The sequence below is a fragment of the Ips typographus genome, linkage group LG4, assembly GCF_016097725.1.
Source record: "Ips typographus isolate SLU linkage group LG4, UJ_Ityp_2.0, whole genome shotgun sequence".
In the NCBI taxonomy this organism is placed as follows: domain Eukaryota; kingdom Metazoa; phylum Arthropoda; class Insecta; order Coleoptera; family Curculionidae; genus Ips; species Ips typographus.
In genome coordinates, this window is record NC_138425.1 from 13,583,811 (window position 1) to 13,595,047 (window position 11,237).

Genomic DNA, 11,237 nt, shown 5'->3' on the forward strand with positions numbered 1-11,237 from the left:
CAATAAAATTATGCATACGTAATGATAAGTTTAATAATAATTCGCCTGGGAATTTTAATGGGGCATACTAATTATGGGTCGCACTTTATTAGGCTAGGTAATCCAGTTCATGAATCGAAACCAACACGAAATCGCTTTTTACAAGTTTTGCTTAGCATTTTGCACTGCATTCACTTTGGCCAATGAAGAGTAAAAATAATAACCATAATAATTAACATTTCGCTAATATCCTGCAGTAAAACATAGACGGGATCGCATAATCTGTGCAACCTTGAACTATAAAACCCATTAAACACAATATGCCCACTAGATACAAAGAAATATTATGTTCTCATTAAAAGTGTAATAAAATATTTTGTCCGGTTTTTTTGTGATAGTAAATTGTTACGAAGGTTAGGTATTTAAACAAAAAGTGAAAGAGAAAGTGGTTATGACGTTTTCAAGATATTGAGTTGGAGCAACCTACAATACTTAAGTTATTGATTTTAGATTTTAATAGGAAAAATCAAAGAAAATAACGTTACTGTCACAATTATCACAACTAAATATAAAAGATTTCAGCTGTATTATTAAAATTTATGTTACCACAAAGTTTTAAAATTTCTGATTTTCATCAATCCAATTAACATTTAAATGTCAATTAAAAATTTCTGTGAAACCTAAAAAAAATGTTTTTTCTTCTACTGAAATATCATTGTATCAATTTGAAACTTAATAGTAAAAAACCTTCACCGCAATAAACACAATAATAATGACAGTTATTAAACTAAATCGATTAGAGGGATCTAATTCAAAGATGAGTGAGCGTGTTGTCTATGGCCAGGCAGTTACTTAACAGAGTTTAAATGCAGACAAGGTCGCCGATATAAAACATTCTATAAACGTAGAAATTCCGTTAGCACTTCAATAGTGTCGAAAGAGCATTTGTCAAGGACTTTCGAGCTGCTTTCCAAACGTTTTAAGCGACCTGTGACAATGTTAACAATACAAACTGTAATAATTTGTTTTCCCATTTATCTACCGATATTTTCTCACCAATTGCATGAATTTCAATATAATTGACTTGCAAGACGTTAACACCTTATGTCGGTCGCCTAATGCGGTAATAACAAGGCTTAATATAGACATATTCAAGCATGATTAGACTTACAGTTCTTAACATGCATACTTTCTGTAACAATCGGAGCAGCAACCTTGACAAGAAACCAAATATGACGATCGTATGGAGCAAAAAACTTGCTTCAGCTGATCGTTATACAATCCTTGTTTATTTTTGCGCCCGTTTAATAAAGTTAAAATACCGGTTCGGACAAAATTAGAAGATATACGGACCCGTCCGGGAATGGATCAAAGAAATGTGTAATCGAAACTACTTAACGGACAAAAAAGTGAAAGTTATTCAATCACAAAGACAATCTTATCTGTATCATCATACAGTTCTAATCGGTAATAACTCAAACCTAATTAACATAAAACGCACATTTCAAAAAACACTCAATTAACTAATCTGTATGTGTTAACTAATTACCTGTTAGTTACACTAAAGTGGATCAGAAACATTGTTGTAGTACCGGTAGTTGCTGGACTAGTTGAATGTTGAGCTCTAAGAGATATCAACAGTCAATTAAGTGAAGAACTTCAATGTTTATTGCATTTTGACTGCCTCATACCATCTTGCAGATTATGATAGCAATATCTATTTTAAAATTATATTATTAGGCATCTCTCAAGTCTCACTCGGAGAAAGGATTAAAAAAACGATACTATTTTGGTAAAACCCAAGAGAATGTTTATCCGAAAATTTCGTTCACTGATATCGTCGTTAAGTTTTGAAGCTTTTAGTTAGTAAGTACTTTTGCCCTTGAGTTTTGAGTTTTAATTTTTGATTTTCTTTTTAAAGAACACAATTTTTACGTGTGTTTCATGGGTGGTTCAAACGGAATCGCCACGAAAGAACTAACCAGAAAAGGTATTTCTGGCAAAAACATAATAATCTGCACGGACAGTAGACAAGCCCTATTAGCCCTGAACAGACAACGTGTTACCTCAGGGCTAGTACTAGAGGGCCACCAAGATTTAGCTAACGCCTCGGTAGATAACATTATTATCCTGAGATGGGTTAAAGGGCACGATATAGGAGCAAAGGTAATCGCATTGCCGACTCTTTAGCCAGGGAAGCGGCTGTACTAAAAATTTTACGACCCAGTGACACCTACGGCCTGATGACTTTGACAATTGCGGAACTAGCCAAACGCTACACCCATGCTCAATCCCTAAAGAGATGGGATGGAATCAAAGGATGCAGTCTTGCCAGGATCACTCTGGGTGATTTCTGACTGGCCACTGCCAACTAAGAAAACACCTCCGTGCTATGGGGCTAGTAAAAACACCTCTATGCAGAATGAACAAGAAGATGAAACTGTGGGGCATGTCTTATGCGAGGGTCCGGAGTTATCGTCAATAAGAGAGTGTGTGTTCGGCGAGTCTTGGCCTACACCTGCCGACATAAAAGAGATGCCCCCAAGTGACCTCTCCACCTTCCTGGGAAAGGCAGGATGTACGGTGACCTAGGAGGACAACTCGGGAGGATGTACAATGGGTCACATGTGGCCTAAGTGTTGTAGGTCTACCCACTCTACAGATCTACAGATACGTGTGTTTCATAACAGTATAAATTTAAGGTCGTAACATGTGTATAAACTTTTAGACATGAAATTATGATGTGTGTACGTGTTGCAACTGCATGACATTTTTAAATTTCTAATAACATCAAAGTTTTATAATGGCACCAAATGTTAACGGGTTAATTAACATAATGATGCACACACATCAAAGTCAAACATCACGATATGTTACTAAAAAAAACTCCGAAAAGTTACGAGACCAATCCTTTCACCTTTCCATCAAAACATTTACCGAAAAAATAACAATAGCCCGGTTTTTCGTTCCACCCTAATTCTTATATAACATACGTACGAATTAACGGCGTACCTAATTACAGCATTTATTCTAACGGTACGGTTCTTATTTTTTTTTGGATCCACAATAGTGGGTTACCTGAATTTAGCAATTTTAAATGTAATTTTTCACATGACCAGTTGCAGTCCTAATTCTGATTTCGCGGTCATTGTAAAGCCAAAAACACGAAAAAGGAGTTTCATGTTGTTACATTTCATTATGTCAATTCCTGATTGGAAATCCAGTAGTAAACAATATCTAGTTTGTATGGCAGTGAATACAAAATAAGAGAGCAAGTGAATTGCCATTTGCATACAATCGTTCAAGATTTCTTTGTGTTGTAGTGAGCGCCAAAATATTTGAACGGTTACAGGATGTTCAGTGTTCCGGGTCCAAATATGGCAAGATCAACATGCCACACTGTAAAAGGTCACTATTGTGAAAAACACCAGATTTCTTGTTCAGTTCACATCAAAAGTGATACAACCAGAGCAGGTTCTGAAGTAAGCGTAAATAAATGTTTATTGATAAATTGGTCTGGGTCTTTTTTTCGAGTCACGACAGTTTGTGTTCAGGTAACAAATTACTCCCAAAAGTGGGAAGTTAACGCACGAATTTGCTGTTAAAATTCAACTAAACTAACGCAAAAAATCTGATTGGGCAATGCTTTTATAGATGCAACTGAGAAGAGGAACACTAGAAGCGCATCTGGGGGATCTAGAAAACGCATGTCATCCAAACGACATGCACGAACACCCAGTACAATAATTAATCGTGACGTAATCTCTCCGGCATAATCTATATAAAACTAAGAGGAAAGTTACAACTTTGAAAGAGATAGAAACATCTCGTCGATTACATATTGTGCAAACTGCATGTATACTAATATCATGTTATGCTCATTATTTACGCTGGAAGATGTTAAAGGTTAGTTTAGAGATTAAATCCTTATTAGGTTTCGCATGCAAAGACATTCTTCATGCTTACCAATTTACCAATGTCAGTATATGGTGTTTTTTTTTTAATGAGTAAAAAGGAATCACGTCATATATCTAATAAAACATATAGTAAATTCTTGCGAGACGATCTTATGACGTTAAAGTAATGTTTGTTTGTACATACAAGAAGTGGAAACTCGTTTTATTTCATTAGTTGGTTTCATGTCTTTTGTGAAATCTACTTATATTATTATCTATTCTTGTCAGTCAACGTTGTTCTTCGTATTGTCAAAGTACAATTGTGTTGATTATGGCTGAAAAAACCAACAAAACGAAAAGAATGTAGAGTCGAGTAGCCGAAATGAAAACGCTCAGGACTATAATGGGAAAAGCAAGAATAGACCGAATTAGGAACATATATGGGGTGCAAGACATCGTAAGATGGGGGAGACAAAGAAAAAGATATTGGAGCGCTCACGTGAGAAGAATGGAAGAGAAGACCAATAGGGAAAAGAGCAACCGGAAGACCACGTAAGAGATGGAAGGACAGCTGGCAGTCCATCTCCCAGGAACTGATCCAGAAGAACCTGCAAAACTAACAGATCGCGAGATCTTAAATATGAATAAGAAGAAGAAGAAGATTATTAAGCCAGTAGATTAAACTTTGTATGTCCTTATTGAACCAATTTGTATTAAATTTAGTGCAGTTTTGAAAATGCACTAAATACAGGATGTTTTTTTTAACGCGCAACATTTTTAATTACTTTAAATTTTTAAGCCCATGTGAGACCATGTTATTTTGGAACTACAAATATAAAACTTGACGGGTGGCTGTTTCGTACCCTGAAACTTAAGTAAGTTTACCAATTCGGCCTAAAAAGTGTTGAAAAGCTTGCAAAAAATCATCTTTTTTCGAAAAGGTTTTATTGTTTCATACTCCCTGTATGCATTGTTGTTCTTTGTTGTTTTTGATACTGGCACGGCAGGTAGCAGGTAAAATTTGGCGTAGAAAGTAAAACAGGGTGATCATTAACTTTATATCAAGAAAGTTAAGAACAAAAGAAGTATTTTTATAAGTGAATTGTTCAAAGTGACCTCCGTTTGAAGCCAAACAGTATTCCAAACAATCATAAAATGCCCTTTTGACGTTCAAAAGATGTCGGGTCGTGATGCAGTCAAAATATGTCACTTTACCTGCTACCTGCCCTGCTAGTATAAAAACAACAAGGAACAACAATGCATACAGGGAGTATGGAACGATAAAATCTTTTCGAAAAAAAATGATTTTTTTCCAGTTTTTAATCACTTTTTAGACCAAATTGGTAGACTTACTTAAGCTTCAGGTTACTAAAGACACACCCGTCAAGTTATAGACTTGCAGTTCCAAAATAAAATGGTCTAACATGGGCTTAAAAATTTAACACGTAAAATCCTATGTTGCGCGTTAAAAAAAACGCACTGTATGTTTTCTTTCACACATTGAACTTAGCTGAAAATACCTTCAAACTTGTATTTATCGATTAATTTGCAATTTCTCACCGACAACACCGACAAATTTTTGCATTGCATTTTATGAGCCGAGAGTTCTGATTTAACAGCCTAACCTACGACTTTGGTAATAAATCATACGTGCAACTGTTTAATATACAGCAAAAATCGTAATATAACCATAGGAAATTATAATAAAACTAATTATGTCCGTAAAAAAGACGGTTATGAAATGGTAGCAACTGACCGCTAAAATATGTTATTAAATCTCCTAATTAAGGGAAAACGACAATAATAATTAATTGTCTGCCCACTAGTCTGCTTTTAAGGAAGTCTAAGTTAAGGGGCTCTAATAAGGAAAGAACGTTATTAGGGAAGCGTCTATTTGAAATTCTCTTTTATTGTGGTAAGTTATGCACTTTAAGTGGAACGCCAGTTCCTTGTTAGATGCTGGATAGCAGTAATTCAGCTGGATTTGTAAGATAATGAAATTAAATTGAGATGTTAATAAAGGTGGAGGTGCAGAGAACAGTGTAATTAAACTGTGTATCCTTAATTGAATAATATGATAAGTAATGGCTTCTAGGTACATATCAAGAATTACGGCTTTGGTGTTTTCTGAGATAATTACCAGCTGTTGCGTCAGGTAAAAATGTGAGAAATAATCGCAAAATGTCAAATCTAAACAAAGTTCAGAGGTGATCCTATACATAATATTCAGACGTTATTAACTGAATATTAGCCAAAGAATCTTTTTAAGTCACTCTGATGATGACATAAAATAACTTTCTCTATATACTTGCTAATCAGACTTGTATAAAATCATTTACATTATCAATAGTACCTACCGACTTGGGAATTTTGATTGTCGTTTTTTCAACTGAAGAACTCACCTAAACAAAAATCCACCCCACAAAACTCCATATTATTATCGATATCCTAAATTTGTGAGTCCTCTGTTCACAGCACTGCATCACATCCCATCGTCTTCGTAGACGCGCTAGATTGCAGTACCACCGTGAAACGGAAACAATTGCACATCGCCGGGTACCGTACCGCAGGAAACGCCACACTAACTTCGATCTCCTGCAACACCAAAACAACGGAACGAGACGGCCTTCTTCTCAGACATGGTATTGCCGCGGTATAGTATGAATTCTAGGTGCAGAACGTGGAACGACGAAAGATATATGAAAGTGAGCTGATACGAACCAGTCGGCAGTCATTGACGGCGAAAGGTACTGGGTATTGCTGGTACCAACGCGGTTGTACTGAGTGGTACTCCCGTTATGGGGGTTTAAGTTGGGGTTGATTCATACTTCAAAATCTCAACAAATGTTTCTTCGCTTTTTACTACTTATACAGAATGTTTCATAATATTATGCGCAGGATTTTAGGATATGTTAGCTTGTTCAAAAATATGAAACTACGTTTCTATTAACTTACCCTTTAAAATGGTGCATTTTAGAGGTGGTTGTGTAAGAGAAAGTTGATTATAAATTAAAATTTACTGCCAGCAAAGCAGTAGTATCATTGCCACTCTTTGTTTTTTAGCAGAAAATTTATCATACATTGAACATCTAGCAATACTGTTATAGTTACTAGTACACTTTTTCCATAAATTAACAGTTAAAAATTTTACTAATAACTTAACCAATATATCTTGGATATTTTATACACATACACCAAACAAACAAGAAAATTAGCAAATATGCTCATACACAATGACTTACTATGCTGACATAAATCTTTTACATAATAATATGTTTAGTGATCTATTTATTTAGCAACAGTTATCAAAACAAAAAAGGTACCTATTAAATCATAAGTAATAGTGTACGACGGATACACATTCAGCAACCTACTTTATTACTGGCACCCTTTTGCGTTAAAATAGTCTTTAATTGAACCAGGTCCTAAAAATAAAATCGTTTGTAATCGTATCAAACACACACTTGTATGAGCGGTTTATATAAAACAACTTTTACTTACGTGAGAGGTGCCATACTAGAGCAGGCGGTATAATATAACCCATATTAATTTGTCTAATTATTAGCTGCTGCTAATATGGGAACATTGTATTTTTTACTGCTCTTATAAATGTGGGCTAATCTGTTTTTGTCTAGATTGGTGTGGTGTAGTTTAACTGTCAGAGGAGTTAATTCTATTAATTTGCAATTCCGGCGTATAGGAATCTGCGATTTTGTAAGATAGGCTGATTTATTATACAACGTCTTTAGAAACCCGTGAAATTCAATTGCAAGACGTATATTATGCGGCTGAACTAGTAGGGTATGGTAAAACCTCCAGTTCCACATTATAATCTCTGGTAAAATTTACGCAGTCAAATTTTTTTATGTTAAAAATGCGCCTTTCAAAATTGCGGTGATCGATGACAATAACACGACATGATACCGACCCAAAACACATAATAATATGGGTTACATAAATGGACTTGGCGAAATATTAGCATATTATCGTTCCAATCGATGGAGCGGAACTAGAACTAAAATCTGCGGTACCCAATTTGACTCTTTTTGCGCTTTATAAAGAAAAATCTCACATAACGTCACACGAAGTCAGTGTGACGACTGATCAAAACCGCACCTTAAACCGTTATCAGTCTGAAATCTGCGACTATTTCCGCTTTTAAACCTACCGAAATCATTGATATGTATTTATGTATGTGCGGCCTCAACTTCTTCCTGTCGTGTCACATAGAAAGTGAGAGTCATCGTCATCGCGACCGATTTACTTTCAGTGGAATTTATGCTGCTCAATGAAAACGATTCTTGTAAATCGAACTGTATATTCTATTTGGTATTTAACCGCCTTAATATCAGTGGCGTCGACTTAAGAAGCTTTTTAATCACAACAAAAAAAAATCTGTATTAATTAATTACCTCATCTTTACCAAAGCTTTCATACATCATTTGTATCAAGACTTACTATTAAGTATTCAAGTAATAAGTATACTCGCTTTCTTTGATTTTATGAATTTCCACCAGAGGGCGTGTATTTCATATTCTATGCTCACGATGACTTTGGACAAGGTTTTTGTTTTTTTTGTTTAGTTCATAACCTCAGAAAATAAACTGCTCGTCAAAAAGAATGGGACAGCAAAATGTTTGCTCTTTTTTGAGCGGCTGCTTCTTTAAATTGATTTACCTGATTCTAATAATTTTTTTGAGCATTAAAAGGTATTTTCTTTCTCTTTCTTTTGACCTAAATGACCTTTTTGAAGCGGGATTAGCAAGTTTACACTTAAAACTACCCAATTTAAGTAAAAAATACACTGCGAGATACAGGGTGACCCAAAAAAAAAATTGAAAAGAAAATCATATGTTTTATCATAAATCTTAGCATGTTCAGTCATTTTAATGGAAAATAATGATATTGGATAGAGAAGCACACTATTTGTTTAGTAATCCAATTCATATCTCTAGACGTTTTCGCCAGTTTGGCGATTAAGGGGCGTTTACGATATTAAAAAAATGGTTCTTTTTAATTCTCTTGTTTTAAATTCGAAATTATTGAATTTAAAACAAGATTAGCAAAATTACATTTCAATTCACCCATTATATTCACCCGAACATTTATAAACCGCGAACCTTTATAAACAGAGTGGGTTAAAAAATCATACAAAAGATAAATCAAATGTTTTACCGTACAAATAAAACATGTATCTTTATTTGGTAAATTTAATTGAAAGTAATGGTTTTTAATTTAAAAAAAAACCAAGTCCACAGCATTCATATCCGATGACTTTGCGAGCTACAAACCCAGTTTGTTGCAACTCCGCAACCCTTCTTGGCATGCTATCCACCAACTTTGCAATAAAATTTTGGGGAATTGCCTCCCATTCAACCCTCACCATTTCTGCCAACTCATTCAAATTTTGAAATTCATGCTCTGAGCCATTTATTCTCAATTTCATTCTACTCCATACGTGCTCTATTACGTTCATATCCGGTGACCTTGCAGGCCACTCCATTCGTTCGATGTTGTTCTCTCTCAAAATTTCTTGTACGATTCTTGCTCGATGTGGACGAGCATTGTCGTCAATTAAGATAAAACCGTTCCCAAAGTTTCGAGAAAAGAGAACAACGATATCACGTATACACATATCCCTGTACCTCTGCGCATTCATACTACCCTCAATCAAAATGACTAAATCTGTTCTTCCATTCCTCATAATCCCGCCGCAAACTGTAATTCCACCTCCCCCAAAAGCAACCCTAGCATCCATGCATTCTTCCATATATTGTTCATTTCTTTCTCTCCATACCAATAATTGCCCGTCAGATTCATACAAATTGAACCCACATTCATCTGTGAACATACACTTACTCCATTCATCAATTCCCCATCATGACATCAATAATGTCATTCGCTGCCAAAAATTCAAAGCGTCGAAATAAATTGTCACTATTGACAATAGCGTGTTGCTATGGTACTCAACACACGACTACAAATGCATGCACATAAGATTTTATTTTGATTTTTTTTTGGTTTACTCTGTATGAATGCAGTTTATAAGTTTTTACTTAAATTGGGTAGTTTTAAGTGTAATTTTTCTAATCTCGTATTTCATCCGAAAAAGATCTAAAGAAATAAATTGTTAAATTTAAAACAAGGGAATTAAAAATAACCACATTTAAAAAAAATCAATAAATATCGTAAACGCCCCTTAATCGCCAAACTGGCGAAAACGTCTAGAGATATGAATTGGATTACTAAACAAATAGTGTGCTTCTCTATCCAATATCATTATTTTCCATTAAAATGACTGAACATGCTAAGATTTATGATAAAACATATGATTTTCTTTTCAATTTTTTTTTGGGTCACCCTGTATCTCGCAGTGTATGTTTTTTACTTAGATTGGCTAGTTTTAAGTGTAAACTTGCTAATCCCGCTCTTCTTCCACAAAAGATCTAAAGAAATTGTTTAATTTTAAACAAGAGAATCAAAAGTAACCACATTTTAAAAATTTTGCAATAAATTTTGTAAACGGCCTTTAATCGCCAAACTGGTGAAAACGTTTAGAGATATTGACCGCAAGACTCGATTAAGGCTATTGTAAAAGGTAAAAAAAATTTTTGCGAGAAATGGCGTTAGACCGAATTTTTCATTTTTTGACTACACCCCCTCAGTCACACCCTGTATACTCGGATCCGTGGCACCTTTCAAAAAGATCATTTAGGTCAAAGGAAAGAGGAAGAAAATACCTTTTAATCCTCAAAAAAATTATTAGAATCAAGTAAATCAATTTGAAGAAGCAGCCGCTCAAAAAAGAGAAAAAATTTTGCTGTCCCATTCTTTTTGACGAGCAGTTTAGTAAACCTCTTATAAATTATGCTCAGCAACTATATTTGTACTAGAATAATAATTATCAAATAAAGCTTTTTTAACATTTTTTCAAAACTTTGAAACCACCTAGAGCGGCGTCCCCTGTCCTGGGTGCATATTCTTGAAACGAGGGAAGCGAATTATCAAGATAAAGCCCTGTAGAATGTGACAGGAACCCGCCATTGTCAGCTTCTTCTGTCACATTCTATCAACACTTCTCTTGGGAATGACGTTTCCTGCTTTCAAGAATAGGCCCCCTGGGTGAGGGTGCCCCGGCTGACAACGGGGCTCTTCTTGTCTTGAATTTTTCCTCCTTCGTCAGCTGGTCATCCTGGTGGAGGTCTTGGCATATTTTTGGATGATCAAAAGAGTTAGTGGGCTAATCAATTAATCATCCAAGAATATTTGTGGGGAGTTTGGATCGGTGGTTAGGAGGTTGATTTCCGTACCCTATAGCTTATATGGGCAGGCGGGAGGAAATCTGGGAGGTGTAGCCAGAGC

General features: G+C 35.2%; 1 protein-coding gene across 1 annotated transcript in view; it reads right to left on the reverse strand.

Moving 5' to 3' along the window:
• Positions 1-6,514, reverse strand: part of LOC145727507 (uncharacterized) — a 37,583-nt gene extending 31,069 nt beyond the window's left edge. The window contains exon 1 of the mRNA XM_081977100.1: positions 6,278-6,514. The gene's annotated coding sequence lies outside the window, so the exon portion shown is untranslated. The remainder of the gene's footprint in view (positions 1-6,277) is intronic.
• Positions 6,515-11,237: the final 4,723 nt, after the last annotated feature.